We start from the raw sequence: 22,736 nt of genomic DNA, 5'->3' as shown, positions 1-22,736 counted from the left end.
TGGCTTTGTGTTTTCCTTTTTTTTTTTTTTTAGTATTTGTGGTGTGCTTTGTGTTTTATTTATTTTTTTATTATTATTTTTTATACTTTTCCTTTTTTTTTAAAATTTTATTTTATTTTTAAACTTTACAAAATTGTATTTGTTTTGCCAAACATCAAAATGAATCCATCACAGGTATACATGTGCTCCCCCACCATCCCTCCAGGTCGTCCCAGTGCACCAGCCCCAAGCATCCAGTATCGTGCTGTATTTACCTTTTTAAAAAATGCATTGATACCTAGTTCATTTGGTTCCTTAAATGCTGATCACATTTAGTAGTGCTTTGCAGTGTTTTGGAGAAGGCAATGGCACCCCACTCCAGTACTCTTGCCTGGAAAATCCCATGGACGGAGGAGCCTGGTGGGCTGCAGACCTGACTATACCATCTTGCATCATCTAGTTTGCAAATTACAACCCACAGGACAAATCCATCAGTAATCTCCTCCCACTATTTGGGTTTGTACAGTCCACAGACAAAGAACATTTTTATATATTTATGCTTTGTTGTTGTTCAGTCACTCAGCTCAGTTGTGTCTGATTCTTTGCAACCCCATGAACTGCAGTACACCAGGCTTATCTGTCCCTCACTATCTCCCTGAGTTTTCTCAAACTTATGTCCATTGAATCAGTGATGCCATCCAACCATCTTTTCCTGTCACCCCTTTCTCCTCTTGCCCTCGGTTTTCCCATCATCAGGAACCCCATGTTTATGTTTATAAGGCTTAAATGTAAAAATTGTAATTTTTTTAACATATGAAATCAAAATTTCAGTGTCCAAAGTAAAATTTTGTTGGAATACATACTTTTATTCTGTACCTTATATTTACATGAGTTTGCTGAAAAGTAACATTCTTTAATATGGCATTAGCATTTCTTTAGACATAGGATTTGGATTGAGTAGCATGAAGCACTATTGAAAAAATCAAACACCTTTAAAGGTTTGAATGTTCATATTCCTGATTTTTCTGTATAATTTTCTTGTATGATGCTTTTAGAGAAAAACAGGCTGTCAATATGATCTATATTATCTTTTTCCATTTTCTACCAATTTTTTTTTAATCCCAGTAAGAAAAATATAAACTGCGCTTATTATTTTCTATTTTGATCACAATTTTTAAATTATATTAATTGGCTTTACTGTTTATGCCACAGGTCAGGAATTCTGAATAGTGATAGATTTTAGAGTAATAGAGTGTTTAGATCACATAGCAATAGAGTGTTTTGTTCATGAATACCACAGACATAATAGTGAATACTAACTAGATTTAAATCAACACTCTTTCTTTATGTAAGAGTCAGTGTCTCCATCCCAGTTGCGGAAATGGTACTAATTTAGTTGTTGTTCAGTCACTCAGTCGTGTCCAACTCTTTGTGACTCTATAGACTGCAGCACGCCAGGCTTCCCTGTCCTTCACTATCTCCCAGAGTTTGCTCAACTCATGTACATTGAGTCGGTGGTGCCATCCAACCATCTCATCTTCTGTTGTTTCCTTCTCCTGCCTTCAATCTTTCCCAGCATCAGGGTCTTTTCCAATAAGTTGGATCTTCCCATCAGGCATCCAAAGTATTAGAGCTTCAGCTTCAGCATCAGTACTTCCAATGAATATTCAGGGTTGATTTCTTTAAGGATTTGCTCATTTGATCTTGCTGTCCAAGGGACTCTCAAGAGTTTTCTTCAGCACCACAGTTTGAAGGCATCAAGTTTTTAATGCTCAGCCTTTTTTATTGTCCAACTCTAACATCCATACATGACTCCTGGAAAAAACATAGCTTTGACTAGAAGACCTTGGTTGACAAAGTAATGTCTCTGCTTTTTAATATGCTTTCTAGGTTTGTCATAGCTTTTCTTCCAAGCAGTAAGCATCTGTTAATTTCATAGTATTACCAGGAGATGACTTATATTCAGTTGATGTTAGTAAAGGTAACCTAGCTTCTGGAAGTCCATAGGCAAATTTATGAATGAGGGAGAAATTAATTCTAACCACAAGAACAAAACAATGGGTTTTGATGTGATTTCCTAAATCATTAACTTAAGCTTTGGGGAAATAAGCAGTAACAGGTAACATATACTGAATGTCCATGCTCTAAATTAAATAATTTACATGTTACTTCATTTAATTATCACAGTTATTGTTTTAAAATGAAGAAACAGTGGTTAAGAAAAGTTAAATAATTTCCCAGGATCACAACACTATTAAAGAACAAAGAGTGATCAGTCATTGCCCTTGGATACTGTATCATCGTCTCAATTCTATAAACAATGGTCCTAACTGAGCATACTGTTCATAACTGAGCATATCTGTTCAAGCTGGTTTTAGAAAAGGCAGAGAAACCAGAGATCAAATTGCCAACATCTGCTGGATCATGGAAAAAGCAAGAGAGTTCTAGAAAAACATCTCTTTCTGCTTTATTGACTATGCCAAAGCCTTTGACTGTGTGGATCACAATAAACTGTGGAAAATTCTGAAAGAGATGGGAATACCACACAACCTGATCTGCCTCTTGAGAAACCTGTATGCGGGTCAGGAAGTAACAGTTAGAAATGGACATGGAACAGACTGGTTCCAAATAGGAAAAGGAGTACATCAAGGCTGTATATTGTCACCCTACTTATTTAACTTATATGCAGAATACATCATGAGAAACGCTGGGCTGGATGAAGCACGAGCTGGAATCAAGATTGTTGGAAAAATATCAATAACTTCAGATATGCAGATGACACCACCCTTATGACAGAAAGTGAATAAGAACTAAAGAGCCTCTTGATGAAAGTGAAAGAGGAGAGTGAAAAAGTTGGCTTAAAGCTCAACATTCAGAAAACTAAGATCATGGCATCTGGTCCCATCACTTCATGGCAAATAGATGGGGAAACAGTGGCTGACTTTGCCAACAAAGGTCCATCTAGTCATGTATGGATGTGAGAGTTGGACACATCCATGAGAGAGTGAAGAAGGCTGAGCGCCGAAGAATTGATGCTTTTGAACTGTGGTGTTGGAGAAGATTCTTGAGAGTCCCCTGGACCGCAAGGAGATCCAACCAGTCCATTTTGAAGGAGATCAGTCCTGGGAGTTCTTTGGAAGGAATAATGCTAAAGCTGAAACTCCAGTACTTTGGCCACCTCATGCGAAGAGTTGACTCATTGGAAAAGACTCTGATGCTGGGAGGGATTGGGGGCAGGAGGGAAGGGGACGACAGAGGATGAGATGGCTGGATGGCATCACTGACTCAATGGACATGAGTCTGAGTGAACTCCGGGAGTTGGTGATGGACAGGGAGGCCTGGCGTGCTGTGATTCATGGGGTTGCAAAGAGTCGGACAGAACTGAGTGACTGAACTGAACTGAACTGAACTGAATATTTATTTGTCTTTGGTTCTACAATTTCATCATAAAATGACTAACTTTATATTCCATTTTATTTATACTGTTTGATTGTTGTTGTTCAATAGCTAAAGTTGTGTCCAACTCTTTGTGACCGCATGGCCTGTAGCTCACCAAGCTCTTCTGTCCATCGAATTTCCCAGGCAAGAACACTTGAGTGGGTTGCCATCTCCTTTTCCAGGTGTATCTTCCTGACCCTGGGATCAAACCCATGACTCTAGTTTCCTGCATTGACAGATGGATTCTTTACCACTGAACCATCTGAGAAGCTCATATTTTGTAATATGATTAAATGCGTACTTTCAAATCTGAAAATATGCATCTTTGGTCAATTTTGGAAAATTCTCTGCTATTGTATCTTTAAATCTCTCCATAATTTTCTCTATTATCTCCTTTAGGAATTTTGATTAAATGTGTGGTAGAGCTTCTCATTTTATGTTTATAATTTCTATTAAATTTTTTGTTTTTCCTTGATGAATTCTGAATCATTTTTCAGATTTTTTTTCAATTTTTAAATATCTTGAGCAATTTTCAATCTGCTCTTTGTCTCTTCCAACAAGTATCTTTACTTTTTAAATTATTATACTTTACATATTAAAAATTCCTTATTTTTGTTATTTTTTACCTTGTCTAATCTATCAAATTTGGAAAAATCAGCAGTAGCCACAGGACTGGAAAGGTCAGTTTTCATTTCAATCTCAGAGAGAGGCAACGCCAAAGAATGTTCAAACTACTGCACTCATTTCACATGCTAGCAAAGTAATGCTCAAAATCCTTCAAGCTAGGGTTTACCAGTACATGAGCCGAGAGCTTCCAGATGTACAAGGTGGATTCAGAATAAACAAAGGAACCAGAGATTGAATTGTCAATATCCATTGTATCATAGAAAAAGCAAGGAAACTAAAAAAAAAAAAATCTATTTCTGCCTCACTGAGTATGCTAAAGCCTTTGCTTGTGTGGATCACAATAAACTTTGGAAAATTCTTAAAGAGATGGGAAACCCAGACCACCTTACTTGACTCCTGTGAAATCTGTGTGAAGGTCAAGAAGCAACAGTTAGAACCAGACATGGAACAACAGACTGGTTCCAAATTGGGAAAGGAGTACATCAAGGCTGCACATGGTTGCCCTGCTTATTTGACTTCCAGGCAGAGTACATTATGTGAAATCCCAGGCTGTATGACTCACAAGCTAGAATCAAGATTTCTGGGAGAAATATCAACAGCCTCACATATGCAGATGATACCACTCTAATGGCAGAAAGTGAAGAGGAACTAAAGAGCCCCTTGATGAATGTGAAAGAGGAGAATTAAAAAGCTGGTTTAATTCAACATTCAAAGAACTAAGATCATGGCATCAGATCCAATCACTTCATGGCAAATAGATGGGGAAAAGATGCAAACAGTGATAGATTTTTGTTTCCCCCTTGGGTTCCAACATCACTGAATATGGTAACTGCAGCCATGAAATTAAAAGACGCTTGCTCCTTGGAAGAAAAGCTATGACTAACCTAGACAGTGTATTGAAAAGCAGAGACATCACTTTGCTGACAAAGCTATGTATCGTTGAGGGTATGATTTTTCCAAGAGTCATGAATGGAGAGAGCTAGACCATAAAGAAGGCTGAGCACCAAAGATTTGATGCTTTTGAACTGTTGTTCTGGAAAAGACTCAAGAGTTCCTTGGACAGAAAGGATATCAAACAAGTCAATCCAATAGGAAATCAACCCTGAATATTCATTGGAAGGTATGATGCTGAAGCTGAGGTTTCAATACTTGGGCCACCTGATGTGTTGAGCGGACTTATTGGAAAAGACTCTGATGCTGGGAAAGATTGAGGGCAAGAGGAGAAGGGGGAGACAGAGGATGAGATGGTTGCGTGGCATCACTGACTCAATGGACATGAATCTGAGCAAACTCTGGGAGATAGTGAAAGATAGGAAAGCCTGGCATGCTGCAGTCCATGGGATCGCAAGGAGTCAGACGTGACTTAGTGACTGAACAACAGCAAAGATTTATGATAGCCTTTTATTCCTTAGTCATGTTTTTGACTGTGTGGATCACAACAAACTGTGGAAAATTCTTAAAGAGATGGGAGTACCAGGCCACCTTTTTTGACTCCTGAGAAATCTGTATGCAGGTCAAGAAGCAGCAGTTAGAGCTGGACATGGAACAATGAACTGGTTCAAAATTGGGAAAGGAGTACATCAAGGCTGTATATTGTCACCCTGCATTTTAAATTTATATACAGAGTACATCATGAGAAATGCTGGGCTGGATTAAGCACAAGCTGGAATCAAGATTGCTGGGAGAAATATCAGTAACCTCAGATATGCACATGACACCACCCTTATGGCAGAAAGTGAGAAGGAACTAGAGCCTCTTGATGAAAGTGAAAGAGGACAGCAAAAAAGCTGGCTTAAAGCTCAACATTCAAAAAGCTATAATCATGGCATCCAGTGCCATCACTTCATGGCAAATAGATGGGGAAACAGTGGGAGCAGTGACACACTTTATTTCCTTGGGCTCCAAATCTCTGCAGATGGTGACTGCAGCCATGAAATTAAAAGATGCTTGCTCCTTGGAAGGAAAGCTATGACAAAGGTAGACAGTATATTAAAAAGCAGAGACATTACTTTGCCAACAAAGGTCTGTATAGTCAAAGCTATGATTTTTCCCGTAGTCATGTATGGATGTGAGATTTGGACCATAAAGAAGGCTGAGCACGGAAAAATTGATGCTTTTGAACTGTGGTGTTGGAGAAGACTCATGAGAGTCCTTTGGACTGAAAGGAGATCAAACAAGTCAATCCTAAAGGAAATCAGTCCTGAATATTCATTGGAAGGACTGATGCTGAAGCTGAAGCTTCAATACTCTGGCCACTTGATGTGAAGACTGACTCATTAGAAAAGACCTTGATGCTAGGAAAGATTGAAGGCTGGAGGAGAAGGTGATGACAGAGGATGAGATGGTTGGATGGCATCACCGATTTGATGAACATGAATTTGAGCAAGCTTTGGGAGTTGGTGATGGACAGGGAAGCCTGGCATGCTGTAATTCATGGGATCCCAAAGAGCCAGACACAACTGAGTGACTGAACTGAACTGAACTGTATTTCTGTGGGCTTCCTGGTGGCTCAGATGTATTTCTATAAGTATATCTAGCATAATAATTTTACATTCAAAGAACAATTCCAATATTTTAAGTCTTTGAAAGTATTATTCTTCTCTTTAATGCCTCTGCTTACCCTTCACCTTAGTCTTCCCTGATAGCCTAGTTGGTAAAGAATCTGACTGCAATGCAGGGTACCCTGGTTTGATTTCTGGGTAGGAAGATCTGCTGGAGAAGGGATAGGCTATCCACTCCAGTATTGTTGGGCTTCCCTTGTGGCTCAGCTGTTAAAGAATCTGCCTGCAATGGGTTCGATCCCTGGGTTGGGAAGATCCCCTGGAGAAGGGAAAGGCTACCCACTCCAGTGTTCTGGCCTGGAGAATTCCATGGACTGTATCAAGGATCCAGGCTCTTGGACCACCCACTCCCTGGTTAAGGATCTTTTTCTTATTCATCTATTCATCTCTCTATTCCCAATGCCAAGGGGTCACAAAGAGTCGGACCTGACTGAGCTACTTTCACTTTCACTCTTCATCTTGGTACCTTCTCTCCTGTTGTACATTTTGTGTGTCTGACCTGTTAATGTATCTGTGAGAGTTCAATGAGATCTGTATTGAAAAACCTTCCTTCCTTTGTTTGTTTTTTTTTTTTCTTTGAAAGAGAGAATAATTCCTTTCTTCTTGTTGTTGTTATGTAGCTAGGTATGGCTCCTGGAAGATCATAAAATAATTTAGTTAAAGCTGTGTAGGGCTATTTTGGTAAACTTTTGTAAATTTTAACTTCTGGATTCCCCCCATGCTCACCTTTTACCTGAGAGTAAACATTTTGTCAGACTAGCTTCCTTGTGTTATTTCCACTCATGGGACAATTTGCCCTAGCTTTTTTACTTTTCCTGAAATAGTACTTCTAAGGGACTCCGAATTATATAAAGGATCCCTAACTGGATTCCCCACTTTTAAGTCCTTGTCTTGTGTTGCTTGCATGCTCCATTAAGACTTACAGCTCCTTGAAAGTGAAACTATTAGTCTCTCAGTCTTGTCTGAGTCTTTGCCACCTTATGGACTATAGGCAGCCAAGCTCCCCTGTCCATGGAATTCTCCAGGCAAGAATACTGGAATGGGTAGCCATTCCCTTCTCCAGGGGATCTTGCTGACCCAGGGATCAAATCTGGGTCTCCTACATTTCAGGCAGATTCTTTACCATCTGAGCCATCTCCTTGGGGATCAGAAAATGTCCACAGGGCAAGCTTCTGTATTTGGACATTTTTAAAGTCACTGTATATTGGTATTCTCACTTCATTATTCCCTTCTGAAGATTCTCTTTACTTTCTTGTAATCTTGGTTATCTGTTTTTAAAAGATATTCTAATATTTTGAAGATTTTGTGGGGATAAAAATTTTAGGATTTGTATATTATTATATTATATTAGTATATTATCAGAAGGGACTTCCCTGGTAGCTCACTCGGTAAAGAATCTACTTGCAGTACAGGAGACCTGGGTTCCATTCCTGGGTCAAGAAGATCCCCTGGAAAAGGAAATGGCAACCCACTTCAGTATCCTTGCCTGGAAAATCCCATGGATAAAGGAGCCTGGGGGGCTGCAGTTCATGAGGTCGCAAAGTGTCAGGCATGACTGAGTGAATAACACTTTGATATTATCAGAAATGCAAGCCTGTATGCTTGTTTTAAATCATTTTATCAACTGAGTATCATTCTCATATGGACATGTTAATTAAAATATTTAATAGTTCTAGGGATAATAATGGTAGTAATAATAATAAATTCATATGGAAGTCGAAGAATAGCTGCTGTGAAATTATTTTTGCAATCTAAGTTTCCTTTTCACTCAGTAACCACTCTTCCCCATCAAGTAAAACAAGGTCATTTGTTCCATTCCAATCTATCAAACAATATGACCACACTGTGGTTGAATCATCATTGTTACTCTCTGATCCTTGGTTGCTTCACAACATTTTGATCAGATTAAGCTTTGGTACTTAGTAGATACCACAGGGGCATGCAAGAAGATCATCATGACACCACATTGTGCTTTGCAAAGAAAATATTCAATTTGTATAGCTTTTAAGGAGATACTAATATGTCAGATTATTACATGACAAAATACTTTATCTTGATAATTGTGGGCCATGGTTTTAGGTTTCTGTCATCATCTCTTTATCACATAAATGATCTTCCTATTGAAATAAACACATTCCAGCAGTGTAGAATTTAATTGTTTAAGATCATTTATATCTTATAATAACTACCTCATGGTTTTAAAAAACTGGCATTAATATAAAATAATAGCTTTTTGAAACACTGACATAATCATAGGAATATGCTTGTATCCTTTTATATGGTAATGGAATATTAAACACTTAACATTTTCTGGAAAGAAAGCTGGATGTGCTCGTGTGTACATGCACGTGTGTGCAGAACCAGCTATATGTACGTGATTCTGCATATTGTAATCAACATTCCACATTGTATTCTGGCCTCTTAGTTGTCATGACCCCATGTTTTGGAATCTATTATGAAGTAACTTATTTCCTGAAGAAACATTCCAATAAAGAATGTTCAATCCAGGTCCCTGACAATTAAATATGAACTTTTGGCCTAGATTACTTATTATCTATCTGACATTTAGTTGCAGGTCTTCTAGGGTAAAAATTATGTTCAATAGAAGAAGTTTAATAAATGTGATTTGGGTAGGGTTGGTTTCTGTTCTGTTTAGGGAAAGGTCTTTTTTTCTTCAAAACACAAAATTTAGGAAAAATGACAAGCTGTACTTCATTTTAAGTAGCATCATAAAACTTATTTTTCACGCAGAAGTTAAAAGACACTAAATGGAAGAAGAAACTGGAAACACTGTTCTCCATTGCTGGACATTGTCAAGAAATTTTCTCAGGTGATATGAACCCAAGACAGATCTTTGTTTCTCCACCTTTCCCACCTTGTTTATCCTCTTTCCTTCTTTGCATGGGTCCAGATCCTGGTTTCTCTCCTTTTCTTCTTCTATTGAAATATTTTAGGCCTGCCCACTGATAGTCCTCCCAACTCTACCACTTCCCATCAGTGTGGCCTTGGTTGACTTTCTAATACTTTTTCAGCCTAGGCTTCCTCATTTACAAAATGAGGAGGGTAACACAGTGTTGGAAATCACTGCAGATGGTGACTGCAGCCATGAAATTAAAAGATGCTTACTCCTTGGAAGGAAAGTTATGACCAACTTAGACAGCATATTCAAAAGCAGAGACATTACTTTGCCAACAGTGGTCCATCTAGTCAAGGCTATGGTTTTTTCCAGTGGTCATGTATGGATGTGAGAGTTGGACTGTGAAGAAAGCTGAGCACCAAAGAATTGATGCTTTTGAACAGTGGTGTTGGAGAAGACTCTTGAGAGTCCTTTGGACTGCAAGGTGATCCAACCAGTCCATTCTAAAGGAGATCAGTCCTGAGTGTTCATTGGAAGAACTGATGCTGAGGCTGAAACTCCAGTACTTTGGCCACCTCATGTGAAGACTTGACTCATTGGAAAAAACTCTGATGCTGGGAGGGATTGGGGGCAGAAGGAGAAGGGGACAACAGAGGATGAGATGGCATCACCAACTCGATGGACGTGAGTCTGAGTGAACTCCGGGAGTTGGTGATGGACAGGGAGGCCTGGCATGCTGCTATTCATGGGGTCGCAAAGAGTTGGACACGACTGAGTGACTGAACTGATCTGAACTGAACACAGTGTTGAAAACACTGTGTTATCAGTAAGTAACACTGAAATCAGTGAAAACACTGCATTATCAGGAAGTAATAAAGGCGTGAAAGGAAAGTGAAAGTTGCTCAGTCATGTCTGACTCTTTGCGACCCCATGGACTAGACAGTCCATGGAATTTTCCAGGCCAAAATACTGGAGTGGGTAGCTGTTCCCTTCCAGGGGATCTTCCCAACCCAGGGATCGAATCCAGGTCTCCCACATTGCAGGCAGATCCTTTAACAGCTGAGCCATTCAAGTAACCCGGCATATATACTGCTAATAAATAAAAGTATAGATATAATAAATTGAGAGGTTATATTAATCACACATCTTTGGACTGGTGGTGGTGGTGGTTTAGTTGCCAAGTTGTGTCTGACTCTTGCAATCGCATGGACTGTAGCTTGTCAGGCTCCTCTGTCCATGGGATTCTCCAGGCAAGAATACTGGAGTGGGTTGTCATTTCCTTCAAAGTCAGATCAGAGAAAATACAGTGCAAGCTTCTATATAACTGAGAAAAACAAAAAACAAACAAACAGAAAGGACACTGAACAATTACAAATAGAGTGCAGTTGTTACTTTTAATTATTTTTATATTTCTACCTTTCACATTGTTCCTAGCATCTGGTAAATGATAAATCAATTTGACACTAAAATCTATAGAAGCAAAACTTTTTCAAGCCTGTGCTGAAAGATTGCTACATTGAAAGTGAGAATAGTCACAGTTATACTTTCCATTTCACTGAAATGCTACTACATTTTTCCCTTTGAAGAAAGTCCTCTTAAAAGTTTCTCCTTCTCAGTGACCCAATTTCATGTTAGGTTTCTACTAAACAAAAAATTTATAGCCGGTGCTGGTGTCCACTGTAAAGTCTGAAAATAGTGTGATACAAACCATGGGATTTTTTTCATTTAAGTTTAAGCTTCAGTTTTGTTTTTGTTTTTTTTTTTTTTTTGTCATTTCTATAATGGAATAGAATAGACAAATTCCACTTCTTGGTGTCTAAGAAAAGTAGATAAAATTCTGTTCCTCATTAAATGTGGAGAACTCAGGGTAAGTGAATGTGATAAATTTTATAAAAATTAAGCTATTATTTAACATTTTACAAAAAAAACTTTATTTTTTTGTAAACTGTATTGCTTTAATGAAATTTTATTGTGATAATTTTCTTTCCTAAGTGACTTAGTAAACTTATTCACTTCACTTCAATCCCCTCTTCCTCAAATTTATAGTTGCTAAGCATCAAGAAGACTTCCCAGGTGGCTCAGACAGTAAAGAATCTGCCTGCAATAAAGGAAACTGGAGTTTGATCCCTGGGTTGGGAAGATCCCTTAGAGAAGGGAATGGCTACTCACTCCAATATTCTTGCCTGGAGAATCCCATGGACAGAAGAGCCTGGTGAGCTACAGTCCATGGGGTCACAAAGAGATACGACTTGGACATGACTGAGTGAGAATTCCTTAAGGAAAACACAGATTCCTGGGCCCCATCTCTAGGGACTAACTCGAAGGTCTGGAGTAAGAATATACTGTATAACAAGACACCTTGATGGGGATTGGGGCACCATGCTTGTGACCCATGAGCAAAATCCAGCCATTGGCAAAACTGCCCCATGGCCTGTCTTTGTAAAGTCTGCCCAAGAGTGATTTTTCACATTTTTAGAGTTGTAGAAAGGAAAGGAAAGGAAAGGAGAGAATCCCTAACAAACTCTGAAATATTTATCAACAGATCCTTTCCAGAAAAAGTTTGCCAATCCCTGTCCTTGATAATCCTGGTTCATTCATTCGGCAAATATGTAATCACCACTCACTCCATGTTGAGCATGTGCCCTAACTCTGCTGATGGGGACACAGGGGCCAAAAGAGGCAGGAACCAGTGTTTAAGTCTCACTTAGGTCCCATTGCTTGCGGGACAGATCATAATTAACTTGTAATTACGGTGTGTGAAGTAACAAATACATTAGTGAGATAATTTTAAATAGTAATTTGTTATGAAGAAAATATAAGAGTAGTATGTCTTCTCCAAGGTGACATCTGAACTAACCCCTCAGGGCCTGGCTTGGCTACAGTGTGGTGATTTGGGGAGAGCTTGACCAGTATGCAGAATGAAGAACAAAGGCAGGAGCCTAAAGTCAGAAATGAGTGTGGAGTCTTCAGAGAGGCCAGTGTGGAGAGAAAGTAGAGAGGAGAGGCACAGCTTGAGGAGCAATGTGCAAGAGAGAAAGTTTTGCAAGGCTGGCAGGGTTGTCAGGAGGACTTTTTACATTTTAATCTAAGGGTGATGGAACCATAGCCTGTAAACTCCATTTTCAAGCCCATGGTGGTGGTGGTTTAGTTGGTAAGTTGTGTCCGACTCTTGCAACCCCATGGACTGCAGCCTGCCAGGCTTCTCAAACCCATGACTTAGATATAAATGTACAGTACATCGCTACTTTGAGATATATTGAAACTCAAATTAAAATGATTGTGTTAATAAAAGAAATTCCTAGAGAACAATAGTAGCTTTTGTTTTGCATATTGAATATGATATTTTCCTTCACTTTGTGTTCATGCATAATCTTAGGGGATATAAAATCAGAATTAATTATAGACTAATGTACCAAAATAAACATACTTAAACTTAGTCTTGAAGGAAGATAATGCTTTTAAAAGTGCTCTATTTCTTAGGAACTTATATGTCCACAAATCTAAGTTAATTAAAGATACAGATTATGTTTTATTTAAAGTTATAATATCAAAATTTATTCTTTAAGTAGTAGTTCTTTCTCCTTGATAATGGGTCTCATAACACATCTACTTATGTTACATATAAAAGAATCTTTATAAAGGGTAATAATTTTGGGTTTTAGAAACTTAACATTCTCCATGGTAACTATGATATATTATGATGACTTAACCATAAAGGCAAGTGTGAGAACCAATGAATAATTCATGCTGTCTGACCCTAACTTCATGCATTAATTGCGTTAGACATCAGCTTCAACGGAAAATCCATTTAAAAATAAACTGGATGGCACTGAACACGAATAGTAGCAAGAACTCTAAAAAACCATATGGGAAACTGCAACGTTTACTATTTTAAAACATTAATTTTGTTTTGCCAAAGAAGAATATATATAATGCATAATATAAAACTTATTCACATTTCCAAACACATTTCTAAACATTCAAATACACTAGAAAAACACATTTCACATCCAGCTGGCGCTGAATTTATTGTATTTGAAGAGACAGTCTCTGGGACTAGTGGAATGTGGTGGTGCAAGTTAAGAATGCACATTGATTTCTCAATTTCTAGCAAAGCATTAATGATCCTTATATGTTTGTCTCCCTAATGAGATCAAAGCTTATGATAATAGTGTTCACTCTCTAGTACTTCTTATGTGTAAGCACTCATTAAATAGATGTTTGCTAAAAGAAAGTATTAATTTTCTCTCTCAAAATACCAAATAAAATATTAATAGTACTAAACTATGTGCAAAGGGAAGACATGCTGTCAGATACACAGAGCTGGTATTGGTGCCTTTACACCACAATGCCTTGGGTGCCAGAGAGAGAATCTAGGCCTTATTTATTTCCCCAGGAACAGAAGTGAGTGGCTCTTCTCTGAGGTTTTGAGGATGAAACAGTATTAGAGGCATTTTACAGGGTGGCTTTGTACTCTGATGAATGAAGCAAATGAAATGATTAACCTGAAATGACACCTTCAGACCTGGGGGCATCCAGTCTCACGCTGTCATTGACTTACCTTGATTCTTGCTCTTCCTTTGTTCCTTTATAAGTTTTTCTTGTATATACATATGTGTGTGTATGTGTGTGTGTGTGTTTATTTTGTATTGAGTTGCTCAGTCATGTTTGACCCTTTGTGACCCCATTAACTGTAGCCCGCCAGGCTCCTCTGTCCTTGGGATTCTCCAACAATACTGGAGTGGGTGCCATTTCCTACTCCAGGGGCTCTTCCCAACCCAGGGATCAAACCTGTATCTCTTGCATCTCCTACATTGGCAAGCGGATTCTTTACCATAGCACCACCTGGGAAGCCCTTTCAATTTCCTACCTCAACTGAAATGACTGAATTTCACCATCAATTTTTGGAGAGAAATTCAGAGCTTCTAAAGTCCCCAAGTCCCCAAGGTTTGAGAATGTCTGCCTCTTGCCTTGATAAGAGGAAAATAGCATAGACACATGAAGAATCTGATGATACCGTTTTCTCTTGGAAGTTTATAGAGACATTGCTCGATGGAATCTCCACATTGAGTGCTTTTCAACAAGGCTTCCCCATTGATGATTTTATTGGCCTGATTTAATTGCATGTACTTTTGCCCCAAGAAGGGCTTTAGTCCTTGAGATCTTTCATGTTTGAAAGTGTCTTCCTCTTTTCCCTATATTTGAATGACAGTGTGACAACGGCTCATATTCTCCTGGCAGTCCTCCTGCACAACTTGGTTGACATGGCTCCTCTGTGTCCTGGCTTATCTTGGAAGTAACAGCAACTCATCCAGGAGGTGCCTGAGAGTTGACTGCCATTGTACTCATTTTTCTTGGAAGAGTGCATGATCTTTCACTGCAGATGCAGTCCTTCCTTTGTTTCAGAGATCTTTTCTTCATGTACATTATTTTTTCTTCTGCCTTCATTGTGGTTTTCTTGGTCTCTTGGTCTATTAGAGTAACTCCATTTCAGCTCCACCTTGCTCTATTACGTTCCTTATCATTTCTAGCTCATTTAGAAAATTGTCATAAGGCTTAGGTGACGTCTCAGTGTTCAGAGTTTTCCCACTGCCATCCCAGCTCATTTCATTCTGTGGTTTTATTATGTCTTCATGCATTATTGTACTCACAAGATTATTATGTTTTCTTTCAGTAAAACTAAGAGAATTTTCTTCTGCTTTTCATACTATGTTCTTAGGTTAGGATAAGAATAAGAAGAAAAATAAGAATAGTTTCTATATTGATATGGCCCCTTTTTCACACTTTTAACATAAAAAGTCTGGCCAAATTAAAAAAAAAACAAAACATGTCATCAGCTGTCATTGTTTTATCATTTTGTCTATTTCAACTGATGATATCATTCATTAATATAATATAAATCTAACAGTATATAAGCATTTATAATCAATGGAGAGTCTGCCATGTAGTATTAATTTCCTCATAAATTTCTTGATTTTCTTTGTTGTAAAGATGTTTCTTTTGCCTGAGTTTAAATGAGAAAAGAATAGCGACCATATAAAATATTGTGAATTCTTCTAGTTGATAGCTAGATTTTCTCAATGGTATTTTTTTGTGTGTCTCTCATGCAAATATCTCTACTACAATTAGGGAAAGTGTGAGAACTCTCAAGAATTTTGACATCAGAATGAAGGATTTTGCTCTATGCTTCTGTTTCTTTTTTTAGCAGTCACCACATATGAATTATTCAAATGCTATCTTGGCAGGGTCATGCATAAACTATGTCAAATACATTAATTTACGCTTTCAATTAATGTCTTACAGAGATGCGAGAACATCTACCAGAGCAAATAATTGGACACAGGCCAGATATTTCAACACAGGGGCTGTCTGCAGTCTGGGGAGGTGTTAGGAAGGAGGCAAGAGACTCCAAGTTTCTAAGAACTAGCCTTGTGGATTCTCACTCTGAAGCAGGTGAGCACAAGAACTTTCTTAGGAGAAATGTTTAAAGTGAGAGGGTATATAGTCTGAGGCTTCCCTCATATCTCAGTTGGTAAATCGTCTGCCTGCAATGCAGGAGACCCGGGTTTGATTCCTGCGTCAAGAAGATCCCTGGAGAAGGAAATGGCAACCCACTCCAGTATTCCTGCCTGGAGATTCTCATAGACAGAAGAGCCTGGCGGGCTACAGTCCATGGGATCACAGGAGTCGGACATTACTTAGCCACTAAACCACCACCACAATATAGTCTGCTGGAAGTCTCTTGAAGATTTTAACCTTTGTAACTAGCCCTGATACAAGGCAAGGAGATGGAAGAGGTGTGTTGGGGCCTATAGTAAGTCCCCTTACATACGAATGAGTTCTGTTCCTAGAGCTCCTTCATAAATTCAGTTGGTACATAAGTCCAATAAGATTAGTCTAGTTACCCAACTAACACAATCGGCTATACAGTACTCTACTGTAAGAAGTTTATAATATTTTTCACACAAATAATACATAAAAAGCAAACACAAAAATAAAACATTTTTTTTGTTTGTTTTTGTTTTTTTAATTTAATTTTATTTTTAAACTTTAGAATATTGTATTAGTTTTGCCAAATATCGAAATGAATCCACCACAGGTATACCTGTGTTCCCCATCCTGAACCCTCCTCCCTCCTCCCTCCCCATACCCTCCCTCTGGGTCGTCCCAGTGCACCAGCCCCAAGCATCCACTATCGTGCATCGAACCTGGTGACTCATTTCATACATGATATTATACATGTTTCAGTGCCGTTCTCCCAAATCTCCCCACCCTCTCCCTCTCCCACAGAGTCCATAAGACTGATCTATACATCAGTGTCTCTTTTTAATCTTACAGTACAGTACCTTGAAAGCTACAGAAGTAGAGTACAACAGCTGGTACAGAGACTGGATCAAGTGAACAGGCAAGAAGAGTGACTGACTGGAGTTGGGAGAGGAGGTGGGAGATGGCAGAGCTGAAGGATCATCAGCAATAGGAGACGGAGGGCAAGCTGCAGTTTCACTCATGCCTGGCGTTGATGACACAGATTCTGGTTCCTTGCTGGATTCAATTCTATCCACTTTCCTGAAAAAAAAAAAATCCAATGATATCTGGGTAGTAACTCTTTTTTTCTTGTCATTGATGGCATGTTGGCATTGGATTATATTCTGAATGGCTGCTGCAACCTTCATGTACCATTCTACATTTGGGTCCTATGACTCAAAAATTTATAGACTTTTATATGACTATGACTCTAGTCTTTTATATGACTTATATGACTCTAAATTTATATATAGAAAATCCTGTTGCCATTTTCTGTGTCATGAATCTCTTCGGTTCTTCAGTTACTTCTTTCTCTTCTCACTCCAGTCTCAAATATTTTTACTTTTGTTTCTGTCATTATGGCTTAGTGCTTGTTAGTATAGTAGCAGCTATATCACTATTGCTATTACACTTGCTTCTGGACATCTGGGCTTGAAATAAAGGTACTGTACTACTGTACTCTATACAGTACTGAACAGTAAAGTACAAAAAGGCACAACCGCTTGTAGAAGACGCACACACATGACAACATACCCCAGACGCATGAACTAACTTATGTGACTGGACATGTAAAAGCACATTCCCATCTTTGAAAGCTTGTAACTTGAAGGTTTGTATGCAGGGGACTTACTATAGTTGGCTTGTTTCTGATTTTCCCTGGTGGCTCAGGTGTTAAAAAATCCGCCTGCAGTGCAGGAGACGACACTTTAATCCCTGGGTCAGGAAGATCTCCTAGAAAAGGAAATGGCAACCCACTCCAGTATTCTTGCCTGGGAACTCCAGGGACACAGGAGTCTTGTAGGCTACAGTCCATGGGATCACAAAGAGTCAGACCCAACTGAACGCAACTCTTTACTAGTTTTTACATACTATAGCAAACCTCCTATTACCACTTTGGAGGTTTAAAGAGATAGATATGAGTGATTTGAGATTATCAGAGGACATGTCTTATATTTATAAAATTTAGCATTTAAAATATTGGTTGCATTAATTTAATCAACCGTTCTCCTACAGGCAAGAAGAAAACAGGAATTAGAAGGACCCTTTCTTCTGGGAAATTTTATTTCTGACAATTAATCAAACACTCTAGGAAACTGCTTTTCTGAATTTACGGACACAAATATTTGTTTTAGCAAACCTTACTTTTCTTATGATTATCAATGAATTCTATTTTTTTTCCTGTGAGGCTAACTGCCTTAATAGTTACAGATACTTTTTAATGAGAGTTTACCTTGTGCCAGATATAATTTTATGCATTTTATATGTGTTTCATGCTTAGTACTTACAAGAGTTATGTACAATGAATCATATTTATCTTTTATAAATGAGGAAATGTACAAATGGTTTAAGAAATATGACAAGATCAGAAATATGATAAGTCTCAGGGGCTAGGTCTTCATCTACGACCTTCTGACTCTAAAACACTAAGTTTTATTTCTTCTGTGAGTCAGTCAACAGATGCAAACATTTGCTGAACATCTTCCGCATCCCAGAGTCTAGTCTTGATGCTAGGGAGATGGTGTTGAAAAGAGGGTGAAGGCTCTGCACTTACGGGGCTTGCATTCTAGTGGAACTCTTGAAAAACCTATCAATGAGTGAGGCAGTTCCAGTAAGATTTTGTAAGTGTTTCCTGAGTGAATGCCAGCATATGTGACTGAGGGCTTCACACTTCTATCCAGTGTAGTCCAAAAGGCCCTGATGAAAGTGCCACACTAAGGCGCTTACAGATTAACTTGTAGAAAAGAAAATTGTCTTCCGAAGCTTCACACAGAAAAAGAAGCTTTTCCAAATCAGTAAGCATAAATAATGTTTGAGTGAAAATCTTTTTTAAAATTGGAATAGGAAGGTAGAGGTGGTTCTTTAAACTATTGGAAAATATTTGCAAATACAGGAAAGTATTTGCAAAAATTAGAGCAGAGAAATAGGAGAGATTCTTAGATATTAGTAACACACCATATGTATATATACATGTATATATACAAAATGATAGAATAATTTACCTTCTTTTGTTCTGTGGCCTGTAATTATTTGCAGCTTGCTAGAAATAAGCACTAAAAAATAATTTTTAAAAAGAGTTAGACCTATCTACAACCCTAATAGTGGTAGAAATGCAAAACTGAATGGATATAGGTTAATATGTTTCGTGTTTACTGTTTCTGTCTAATCACCACATGCAGATAGTTTTAAAAGGCAAATAGAAACTATTAAAACTTCATATAAAAAGAATAAAACAACCACTTTCCACTTTCCAGTTACTGAGATGTTTCACAATTTTACCATACTTCCAAGTAACATTCATATGGTACTATTTCTTCAATTACTCATTAAATATTTTCCACTGATTTTCTCTTTCCATAGATGAGATTTTTCAGTTCATCTTCACCCCTCCTTTTCTTCCTCCCAATTAGTCAATATAGGTGTGTGTGCCTGTGTGCGTGGATGAGTGGTCGCTTCAGTCATGCCTGACTCTGCGACTCTATAGACCGCAGCCCGCCAGGCTTCTCAGTCCATGGGATTCTCTAGGCAAGAACACCAGAGTTGGTTGCCATTTACTCCTCCAGGGGATCTTCTGAACCCAGGGATTGAAACTGTGTCCCCCTGTGTCTCTTGCATCGCAGGAAGATTCTTTACCACTGAGCCATCACATTTTAAAACCTATTATTGTGACTATATAAAAATTAAGCATTGATTATTATTGCTGTGTCAGATGGTACACACTGTTACATTTTCTTGCTTGTTTCTTCTCATATTTATAGACCATTTGGTCCTGGGAAATTTATTATCTTTTGTTAATTTATTCTTCTCTATCTTCCACCTACTTTTTAAATTAATTTTATTTATTTTACTTTTTAATTTAAATGCATGTATTTTAATTGGAGGCTAACTGCAATATCGTATTGTTTGCCATACATCAACATGAATCCGCCATGGGTGTATGTTTTGGCAATGCTGGGTCTTCACGGCTGCATGGATTTTCCACTAGTTGTGGCGAGTAAGGGCTACTCTCTAGTCGTGCTGCACAGGCTCTAAGGTACCTAGGGTATGTGGGCTCAGTAGTTGTGGCTCCTGGGCTCTAGAGCACAAGCTCAATGGTTGTGATGCACAGGCTTATTTGTCCTGCTGCTTGTGCGATCTTCTCGAATCAAGGATCCAATCCGTGTTTCCCGCATTGGCAAGCAGATTCTTTACCACTGAGCCACAAGTGAGACCCACTTACTCTTTGTAGAACTCTTATTAGGTGGATTTTGGAGTTTGGATTGATCCTACCCTTTACTTTTTATCTCAGTCCTCCTTCCTTATCTTTTTTTTTAATTGTCATTGTTATTTTCTTTGTAGTTAAAAAAATATTTTTAATTTCGAAACATTTCCTCTTTCATTCTGCCTTTCATAGCATCATGCTTTTGTTTCATGGATGCAATATCACCTTTTTCTGCTGAGGATTTTTTCCTGTTTATACTGTTTCTTGTTTCCCCCGTTCTTTCTTTCCCTCAGGTTGCTTTGGCTTCTCTCTTCCATGCTGGAGGCTTCCCACACATGCCTGGTGACATTCTTGGCTGTCTATTTGTAATTAAAAGTGAGGCACTAAGAAACTGGTATTGTGTCATATTCCATTTCTCTGCCAGCTTTCCATATGCATATATCTCTAGTTAAGGTTACAAATATTATCTTGCTTAATTGAAAATAGAGAGTATGTATCTTGCTTCTTCTCCTTATATTTATGAAGTGATTTTAATGAAGATAATAAAGTGAAAAGGACTTTACTTATGCTATTGAGTACTTTGTTCAAAGACCTAAGATTTTCTAATTTCCATTTTCAGACCTGTTCCCGAATCATTTAGTCTCTCTGCTTTTACATTATTGATCTAGAATCAAATTTCAGTTTGCATTTTATCAAAAACTTCTCTAAACTTGATCTTATTAATTGTTTCTGATTTTCCATAAAGGTCTTTCAGGATTTGACACAGTCTTCCACTTTTAAATGTCAACTTCACAGCCTGACAATTATTATAATGGCATTCACTTGTCTTCTTCTTTACTCTGAATAGTTATTCATTTATTAAATGAGTAGCATCCAATAGAACTTTCTTAGAATGGTAACAATGGTCTACATCTGTATCTTCCATTATACTGTCCTCTAGCACATGAGGTTGCTGCTGCTGCTGCTGCTAAGTCGCTTCAGTCTTGTCTGACTCTGTGTGACCCCATAGACCGTAGCCCACCAGGATCCCCCGTCCCTGGGCTTCTCCAGGCAACAACACTGGAGTGGGTTGCCATTTCCTTCTTCAATGCATGAAAGTGAAAGTGAAGTCACTCAGTCGTGTCCGACTCTTCGCGAGCCCATGGACTGCAGCCCACCAGGCTCCTCCGTCCATAGGATTTTCCAAGCAAAAGTACTGGAGTGGGGTGCCATTGCCTTCTCCGAGCACATGAGGTTACTGAGCACCTAAAATTTGGCTACTGTGACGTATGTACTGACTTTTACAATTATTTTCATTTTAATTGATTTAAAGTAAAATTTAAATAGTCACATGTGGTTAATGGCCACCATATCAGATTCTATAGCAATAACAAAAATTTATTAAGGGATTACTCTGTGCTGGGGACTCTTCCACATATTGAGACATAGCACCACAAAGGACAAAGGTCCCTGCCTTGTAGGAGCTTATATTCTAGCAATAAACATAGCCAGAAAATTGTAGAAATATATTATATAATATTATATGTCATATAATATCATGTAGATATATGATATTACATATCATATAATATCTTAAAGTTTGATATTATGGAAAACGAAAAGGAAAATCCAGGCAAGAGTGAAAAGCATTGAATGTAAGTAGTACATGAAATGTGTTAAATATGCAGCATAAGAACTCTTTCACTCTATTAAGATAAGTAAAACTTGATTTCATGCTATCACCATTTCTACCTCCTGCAGATGAGATAACATTTCTCTCTCTGCTCTTCCTCCCAATAATTGCAGTACATATTAGGGTTTTGGTCATTGTTATTAAAATATTTTTCTGCATTTTTGTTTTAAATGATTTATAACTTAATAAAGTGTATCTAAGCTGAACAATACTCATGGCACAAATCTTGATATATCTTCATCTAGTGATATAAACTTTTATTAATTGCTGTAAAGATCACTAGTCACTTCCTTACTTATAACAGGGTTATTTACATGCATATATTGGGCATGTGTTGTTTGACACTCTCCATCCATTTACTTTTCTCCTGTTGGGTTTATTGGAAATGCTCCAGCGCCACTCTCAGTCATGTGGTTTCAAAAAGGGCTGAGGAGCTTCCCTGGTGGCTCAGTGGTAAAGAATCTGCTTGGCACTGCAAGAGACAGGGGCTCCATCTCTGATGTGGGAAGATCTCATATGCTACAGAGCAACTAATCCATGCGCCACAACACTTGAGCCTGTGCTTCTAGAACCCAGGAACCGCAACTGCTGGGCTCACAGCACAACTACTGAAGCCTGCACTCAGCAAAAGAGAAGCCACTGCAAGGAGAAGCCCATGCAGCACAAGCAGAGAGGAGATCCTGCTCTCCACAACCAGAGAAAGGCTGGGCAGCAAGGCAGATCCAGCACGGCTGAAAATAATGAATAAAATTCTGTTTTCAAAAAGGCTCTGGGGATGGGCATGTGTACGAGACCCTGCTCCAGGCATACCATCACCTTGACATTGATGATTTTTCAGGAACAGAAACAAACGCAATTCTGTTTGGAGAAAGTTAGGGC

Source organism: Bison bison, unplaced genomic scaffold (assembly GCF_000754665.1).
Source record: "Bison bison bison isolate TAMUID 2011002044 unplaced genomic scaffold, Bison_UMD1.0 scf7180017863975, whole genome shotgun sequence".
Taxonomy (NCBI): domain Eukaryota; kingdom Metazoa; phylum Chordata; class Mammalia; order Artiodactyla; family Bovidae; genus Bison; species Bison bison.
This window is presented reverse-complemented; position numbering follows the sequence as displayed.